General features: G+C 47.0%; 1 pseudogene; it reads right to left on the bottom strand.

The window, feature by feature from the left end:
• Positions 1-481: 481 nt before the first annotated feature.
• LOC127225629 (ferritin heavy chain-like) lies at positions 482-1,852 on the bottom strand (annotated as a pseudogene).
• Positions 1,853-9,114: the final 7,262 nt, after the last annotated feature.

Raw genomic sequence — 9,114 nt, 5'->3', positions numbered from 1 at the left:
GGTTTCTGGACAGTCTGCTAGTATTTTGCTGAGGATTTCTTCTGCACAGCATTCAGAAGAGATATGGAGGGGTAGTTTTCTTGTGTGGCCTTCGTCTGGTTTTGGTTTCAGAGTGACACTGGCCTTGTAGAATGAGCTGTCAGCCCTGTCCTGATGCCATATTTAAGTGTTCAAGGCTAAAGGGCATTAAATACATCTATGGTGCCATGCTACCCTCATCACTATCCATTTCCAGAACTTTCTGTTGATTTCTAGCAGAAATCATTACTCATATAGCACATGGCCCCTCTTTTTCTGGGCCTTGGAAGCCTCCAGTACAGTTTTTGGTTTTTGAGTTTTCCCACTGGCTTTCCATGTTTTTGCCCTCACGTTTGCATGCAGGTGTGCATGTGTGTGTATATGTGTGTGTGTACATGTGGTCAGAGGTCAACATTAAAGTGTCTTATTTCATCATTCTTCACCTTATTTTATTTTATTTTTTCTGGGTACCAAAATTCTTTATTTGAAGAAATCCAACAAATTAAAGAACTTAAGCAGATGTTTTGGTGGGACTTATAGAAAAGGTAATGGCAGCCCAACATGCAAGCACTGCCTCATAGACCAGTGATGTCACTGGTGGCTTTGGGGAAGTCAGCTTAGCTCTCACTGTGGCCCACTGTGCTTGTCAAAGAGATATTCTGCCATGCCAGATTTGGGGTCTCCCATCTTGTGCAAGTTGGTCACGTGGTCACCCAGTTCTTTGATGGACTTCACCTGCTCATTCAGGTAATGTGTCTCAATAAAGTCAGACAAGTGGGGGTCATTTTTGTCAGCAGCCAGTTTGTGCAGTTCCAGTAGTGACTGATTCACACACTTTTCCAAGTGCAGTGCACATTCCATTGCGTTCAGCCGGCTCTCCCAGTCATCACGGTCTGCTTTCTTATGTCCTGCAGGAAGATTCAGCCGCCTCGTTGGTTTTGCAGCTTCATCAGTTTCTTAGCGTGTTCCCTCTCCTCATGAGATTGATGGAGGAAGTATTTGACAAAGTTCTTCAGAGCCACATCATCCCGGTCGAAGTAGCAAGACACAGACAGATAGACGTAGGAGGCATACAGTTCAGGTTGATCTAGTGGTTGATGGCAGCCTCTGAGTCCTGGCACACTTTCTAGGGACACGCAGCGGTGGTCAGGGCGGTGGTGGTCTTGGCGGCGGTGGGCAGGCACGGTGGAGCTGCTGAGCGATGGTCGGAGGAGTCAAGCGCCCGGTTCCTTTCAAGCACTGTTGAAGCAGGGAACTGCGGTGACTCTGGGCGAGAACGTCTGGCCTCTTCACCTTATTTTAAAACAAAGCATGCCCTTTTTGGTTGACTGACTAGCGAGTGTCTGGAATCCACCTGTCTCTGCCCTCCCTCCCATTGTTCCCTATTCTTCAGTAATTACTTGTTAGCTAAAGCTGTTGCCATCCCTATCCCAAGCTTCAGTCAGCAGGATTTGACCTTTATTCTTCTGCCTGTCTGTTCTCCTTTCCACCCTTCAGTCCTCCCCCACCCTTGCCCCCTCCACACAGGAACGAACTCCCTGTCTTGCTCATGGTAGAGGCTCAGAGCATGCTGAATACCTGATCCCCCAAGACACTGCCTGGTGGGGAAGACCAGCATCTTTCCTCCAGCTAACCCCATGTGACCCCATGGCTCAAACTGATCGGGAAGGACTTGTTGAGCATCAGGAGGCAAAAAGTAAGTTTCAGGAGAGTCTAAGTAGATCAGTGAGAACCAGACATCCAAGACAGTTCCATTACCTCCGTTGCACTCGGAAAGCCACTGAGGTTTCCAGAGCCCCTGTGCCCTGAGGTTGTCTCCAAGGGGGACCTCCATCCTCTGGTTCCTCTTTATCCCACAGCTTCCTTCTGATCTGAGACTTGCCACGAACAGTTTCCCACTCACTAGACAGGAAGTGTCTGTCTCAAAGCACAGAATTTGCTTCAGTGAGCATTGAAATAGGAATTCAGAGCCAGGCAGTGGGGGTGCATGTGTGTCTTTAAGTACAGCACTTGGGAGGAAGAGGCAAGTAGATCTCTGAAGCCAGCCTGGTCTACAGAATGAGTTCCAGGACAGCTCAGGCTATACAGAGAAACCCCCTCTTAAAAAAACAAAAGAAAAAAAATAAGTTTTGGGCTTGGTTGGGGTGGCTGTGGATTTTACTTTAAAGTTTACATTCTCATCAAGGATATTGTTTAGATCTGGAGATATGGCTTAGTGGATAAAGGTAATTGTAGCCATTGCTGATCTCTCTCTTTCTCTCTTTCTCTCTCTCTCTCTCCATATATATATATATATGTGTGTGTGTGTGTGTGTGTGTGTGTGTGTGTGTGTATGTATATGTATACACACATACACAAATATAATACATGTTTAAAGAAAAATTTAAATGACAAGTTAAATACCAGTATGCATTAAACAATGATAGAAGGAAACAGCCCAAGGTTGGACCTGGACAGGACAGGGTGTTTCCCTGAATAATAAGTCTCACAACTTGTGGCCAAGCTGGCAATTCTGTAATTCAGAAGGCTGACCCTTCACTACTCTGTGACCAGTGTGTCTTGTCACTGGGCCTGAGAGGACACCAGACCCATCACCCTGGTGTGGGAGACAGCTTCGAATACCTTTTACCCCCAAACCAATTTCTTCCTGTTTCTTATTGCTGATGAATCTGCATACTAATTAATAGCTGTTACTTCTCTCTCAGCAGTTTAACCTGCTGACGAAAATTATGACAGAGTTAAAAATGAGCGATTGCTGAGATAGACTAATTACATCTCCTGGGATGAGCCTGAGATACTTAGTCTGTCTTCCCCTCCTCACTGCCTTCCCCAGAGAGTAGGTCTGCTCTAATCACTTCTGAGGAAAGTTGGGTGTGTTGCCAGTTCAGTTCCCTGGGGCTGGTAGAGATGAAGGCCAGGAGGAAGGGGTTTGTCAGTGGAGTACCTGGTGGCCTTTGAAGCAGAGACCAGGGCTTCATTGCCCTCTTCCCTCGGTGACACATCTTCCCAGCAGCTGCCCAAGGGTACCGAGGCAGAAGCAGACCCTGCCATCCCAGTTTGGAGGCACTGTCTTTGGTTGGTGGTTGGTCAGCCCCCATTGTTCTGGGATCTGTGGACTTGGTGCCATACCAGTGGCTACATTTTTACACAGTTCATAGTGAAGGAACAGAGAGACTGATAAAAGGGCTGGCTGTAGGGGGACTGACTGATGGCACCCTCCTCAGTTTGTACCTTCAGAGATTCTCAACAAAGCTATGACCTTCCCAGGGCAGCCAACTCTGTAACAGGACATGAAGAATTGTAGATCAGAGTGGCAGGAAGACTTAGCAATCATCAAATTTTAGAGATCCTCACGGGGAAAAAAGATTTAGAAATTTGTTAAAATCCATGTCAGGTGGTGGTGGCATGTGTCTTTTATCCCAGCACTCAGGAGGAAGAGGAAGGCAGATCTCTGAATTTGAGGCCAGACCATAAGAGGTCTTCAGGTAAAACTAAGAAGGGTGGGTGTATGTGTGTATATGTGTGTCTTATATGCATATGTATGCATGCACATGTGTATTTGTTGTATATGTTTGTGTGTGCATGTGTCTGTGTGTAGGCATGCATACATATATATGTGTATATATATGCATGTTTGTGTTTCTATGTGTATATGTGTAGGCATGTGTACAAGTGTGTCTGTGTACATGTGCATGTGTATATATATGTATGTATGTATCTGTGTATGTTTGGGTCTGTTTGTGTGGGTGCATGTGTATGTACATAGGCACATGTATGTGTATATATGTGGGGGAGTGTTATGGTGTAGGTTGCTATTGTGTGCATGTTGCTCTGGTGTGGATGTGCCCCCAAATTTATGTACTGGAAGCTTGAGCTCCAATGCAATAGCGTTGGGAGGTATAGCTCAGTGAAGACAGGAGGTCAGGAGAGCACAGCCCTTGTGAATGCAAGGATGTGATTCTGTGTGCAGAGCAGAAGCTGCTCCTATGTCTTCATTTCAGCACAGGCTTTCAAATTCTGTAAGGTGAACGCTTCAGAAGATGGACTGAAATGTCAAGCTGAATGCCAGTGGACTGGCACAGGTGTCAACACATCTAGCCTTAGTGGGGAGAGAAATGGGAAGTTGAGGAGACTGACTGAACTGTGAAGGGCACAGACTTCCTGTCACCAGTTGGTCTGTGTTATTCCCATGAGAACTGTTTTAGATGAAATCCAGATTTTAAAGTGTTGACTCAAATATTTAGCCCCAAGTGGACTTGTCTGAGCCCTCTGCTTATGGCTCCCTGTGTTTCCTACACTCCCATCAGGCAGAAAGGGAGGTCTGAAAGGCTTGCAAAGGGTCAACCAGGGTGAGCTCAGGGCTCAGGCTCTGGTGACAGCCCCAAGATGGCCTCCTCTCTATCTCTCTGCTCAGTTTTCACCTCTGGCTTCATCCTCAGACAAGCTCTCCCCAGGTACCCACAAAAGTAGCAGTCCCTTTATTGAATAATCTTTAGCACCACCCTCTTCAGGCTTTTTGTCCATACTCTAGCTTAGCTGCTACTGAACCCACCTAGACCTGGGAGAAGTAGGGACATCCCAGCAGAATTGCACAGAGTGGGAAATGGGACAAGTGCTGGTGGTCAGTGGAAAGAGAAGGGACCTGAGCAGGGAGGAAACTGAAGGTATAGATTACTGGAGGCTGGGTCAGCTTTTGCTTGAAGGTAAGTAAGGATTTATGGGATTCACAGTCAGTAAGTGGCTTTAGACCCTACTCATGAGACAGGAACCCAAGAACTCTCAGATCTTCAACTGTGTGTTTTCTCCATACATTTTTGTATGTGCATGTTTGTGCATGGGGTTCAAGTATGTGTGAGGGTCCATGTGATGTGCACCAGTCTATGTGGAGGTCAGAGGACACTCTCAAGAGTTCTTTTTTGCTGACAATGGATAGGACCTTGCTGACATGGAATTCACCAAGTAGTTGAGGTTGGCTGTCCACAGAGCCCCAGGGATGTGCCTGACACCACCTCCTAGCACTGACTCCTAGCCAAAACCCCTGACTTTTTAAAAAAAAAACACGAATTCCTAGGATAGAACTTGTGTTTGTAAGACTGTAAGGAGAGCAGACTCTTCCCCTCCCCCTCCCCCTCCCCCCTGGAACCCCACCCCTGCACTTTTTAATAAAATATCTCTCTCTGGGGTTTGGTGCTTGCAGCTAAGACTGATGATGTCCTGAGATTGATTCCTGGAACCCACATAGTGGGAAGAGAGAATCAACTCCCGAAAATGATCACTAAATAAATACATTTTTTACAAAAAGGTAAAAAACCCTGTTATGTCCCCATGTGGCTCCACTCTGGCTGGGTTGGAATTCCCTCTGTAGACCAGGCTGGTCTCAAACTCAGAGATTCCCCCTGCCTCTGACTCCTGAGTGCTGGGATTAAAGGTGTGTGCCATCATGCTCATCACAAGTCTTCATCTTGATATGGGCAGCTTATGATGTGCCTGGACCTGAGTCTTCTTACCAGAATAGAAGGTTGGTACAGCCTCAGAATTTGATTCTTAAGGTCTGGTGGATTTTTTTGTTGTTGGTTTTGTTGTTGTTATTTTCTTATTTATTTATTTGCTTGTGTTTTGTTTCTGCTCATTGCAGAAAACCCAAGAAATGCAAAAAAAAAAAAAAAAGAGGAAATGCTCTCTAGCAAGCATACACCCTACCTCTCACCAGTGTTTTTCTCCCTTCATACCTGGCTTGGTTCACACTGCCTGCATAACTTTATAACTAACTGCCTGAGTCAATGTCCCAGTGATCATGATTGGGAAACTTGTGTGACTGCCTCAAGACAGGCCAAGCTAGCCTCTGGGGCTGGGTTCAGCTCTGTGCTGATGACCCTGGGGACTCATACTGGATAGGAAGATGACTGAGTAAGAAGCCAGGTGGATCTGAAATATTAACAGTTCACCCGCTGTAACCCTAACTATTTTTCTAGAATGCCATAATCCTATCTGCATCAATAGCATTGAGGGCCAGGATTGGCTCCACTAATACCCATCTTTATTGGCCCTGTCTGCTCATATGATACAGCAGGAAAAGCAGGGTGCACAGCTCCTGGGCTGGCCACCCTCTGGTGTCTCTTTTTCTGAGTTGTCACAGAATGAGGGAAGATGGTGTCTGAATCCCATATCTCCCAGACAGAAATTAGTGGGCCCTGGACAATAGCTCTGCTCTGTGCTTAGCCTATGTTTAAAAGCACTCAGTATTTACTCCATAGGGGCAGAGTGGTCTGCCTACAATCATGTAAATCCATGGTTAGAGAAGTTTAACATACATAGTGACTTAAATGACTCTTGCCTCGATCACTGTCAGTGAAAATCACGCATACCACTTTGTAAAGAAAATCATCTTTTTTCACCTGGTAGCCCAAAATAGCTCTCCAGAGTCATTAAGACCTTGACAGTCTGGCCAGTACTTGAGAAGGGAGGGAATGAAGGTGAGAAGGGGATGGTTCAGCCTTGCACAAAACCCAGCAGGATGAAAATTGGCAGGCAGTTTACTGGAACACCAGCCCTCAACCACTTCTGCACATAATGGGCTTGTAAATATCACCGAGTCCTCTTGCACATCTCTGCCAACAGCCTTCTGTGTGGCTGGCATCCAGACCCCACTCTCAGCAAACTCTTTGCAATGCCCCAAGGACCAGCAGGCCAGGTCAGTGTGCACTGCACTGTGAATGCCACCCAGCACACAGTCAAAGGTTAGCGCGACAGTGAACAATACTTCCCCCTGTCCCTCATTGTTACCAGTGACAGTGGCAATGTTGTCACTGTCTACTTTGTTGTGGATAGTGATGACAGTCAACATGTACTAGGTGCAGGCTGTGGGCCATGAACTACCTGCTGTGAAATCCTTTCTAAATCCTTCATGTTAAATCCAACATGTAGTTCAACAGGGTGTCAAAGGAAGCCAGCTAATGTCAGCTCTGTTCTGCAAATGAGGAAACTGAGGCAGGAGACAGTAAGTGACTCGCCCTGTCTATGAGCCTTGTCAGAAGTAGAACAAGGTTCCAGACCCATATCACAGGCCTTGAGAGTTCAGCCACCTATCCAGCAGGCCAGGGGACTCTTCAGGGATCAAAACAACTGGCTTTGGACTTGTATCCTAGCTAGGAATCTCGGCTTCCAATTCTGATAACTTCTCAAAGCTAAGAGACATCCTTTGTCCCATGCATATTTAGAGTAAGTGCTCAATTCACACTCGACACCTGGCACTGACCGCACCAAGCAGATTGCAAACTGATTTTTTTTTCCACAGTGACAAGCCCTTCTTTGATTCTCATCTGCTTAATGGGAAACATTGTGGCCACATCTATATTTCTGGTGGAGTGCCATACATATAGATACCTGGTCAAGAGGAAGAAGATAGAGACATGTTTCCAAGGCAGGAGGATGTCTGGAAGGGTGTGTTGAGGGTCAGACTGGGAGCTTTGGACTGGGAAGTTGCAAGGGCTGGCTCTCCCAGAGCCTGGAGTGGGAGCTGAGGGGCCAGCAGGACTAAAGCAGAACCTGGTCCTGAGTCAGCTGGCTGGGGCTATCGTCCAGATTTCTTGAAGGGCATTAGAAACTTGGTTCAGGTACACTGGCTTGGACCAGGGCCCAGGCTACCCCAGTTAGTGGTGCTGTTTAGTAGGTGTGGTCAAGACGGAGGAAGGATGTCATTGAGGGTGGGTTTTGAGGTTTCAAAGGCTACATGCCATTTCTAGTTCTCTCTCTCTCCCTCCCTCTCTGACTCTCTTTCCCATCTCCCTCCCTCCTTCTCTCTCTCCCTCTCTGTCTCTCTTCCTCCCTCCCTCCCTTTCCTCTCACCCTCCCTCTCTGTCTCTGTCTCCCTCTCTCCCTCCCTCTCCCTCTCTCTGTCTCTCTCCCTCTCTCTGTCTCTCTGTCTCCCTCTCTCCCTCTCTCTCTCCCTCTATTCCTCTCTCCCTCCCTCTCCCTCTCTCTGTCTCCCTCTCTCCCTCTCCCTCTCTTCCTCTCTCCCTCTCTCTGTCTCCCTCTCTCCCTCTGTCTGTCTGTCTGTCTGTCTGTCTCCCTCTCCTTCCTGCTTGCACTGTGTCTGTTGTTGCTGTCATTGCCTCCCTGCCAAGATGGACTAGAATCCTCTGGACTCAGAAGCCAAATAAACTCTTTGGTAAGTTCGCTTGGTCAGGGCATTTGATCACAGTGATAGAACACTAACTGCTATAGAACATATGACATCCAGGAGAACACAGAGTGCTCTGAAGTGTCTGACTGGGAGCAGGACCCTGGTAACTAATTCTCGTGTCACAGGAGGTAGGAAGAGTGAGGTGAGGCCTTGACTCCTGCCTTTTGTTGGGCTACAGGAGACAGTTCATGTACAGAGCCTGGCACATGAGTGGGTTCTTAGTGAGAGGCCTGAACCACTATGACATCACCCTAGCATAGGGACAGGCAGGAGTTTCCTAAGTGAGCATACTAGTCAATTGCCTACAACAGACCAAGAAATCTAGATGGGTCCATGAACCTCCAGCATCTGAACTCTCCAAGGCCAGTATGAATCCTGAACATACTTCTTGGTTAATCTTGATGGTCAACTTGATTAGCTTGAGAGATGTCCAGGATATTAGACACACACTGGTGTGTTGGGGTGGGGGTTGAAGAGACAATTGTATCATGGGACTCTGGCCTACTGCGTGACTTAATGTACTGATGGAGTAAAAAATTGACTAGATTGGAGAGATAGCTCAACAGTTAGTAGTGCACACTGATTTTGCAGAGCACCGAGTTCAGTAGTTATCATCCACTGCAGGCAGTGGTTTATAACTGCCTGAAATTCCAGCTCTGGGGGAATCCAGCATTCTCTTCTGGCTTCTGCAGGTACCTGCACCCATATGCACATACACACAAGCACCCACATAGACACACAATTAAAAATAAAAATAAGGCCAGGTGTGCTGATTTATACCTATAATCCTAGTGATCCCCTAGGAGGCTGGGGCAGGATTGTTGCTTGTGAGTTTGGGGTCAGCCTCCTGGGGTTTCAGGCTACCCTGTGTGAGTGTGGTCATTGTGAGACTGAGATCCTGCTTCAATAAAAGA

Source organism: Phodopus roborovskii, unplaced genomic scaffold (assembly GCF_943737965.1).
Source record: "Phodopus roborovskii unplaced genomic scaffold, PHOROB, whole genome shotgun sequence".
In the NCBI taxonomy this organism is placed as follows: domain Eukaryota; kingdom Metazoa; phylum Chordata; class Mammalia; order Rodentia; family Cricetidae; genus Phodopus; species Phodopus roborovskii.
The sequence above is the reverse complement of the archived record's forward strand: the minus strand, read 5'-3'. Positions and strand labels throughout refer to the sequence as shown.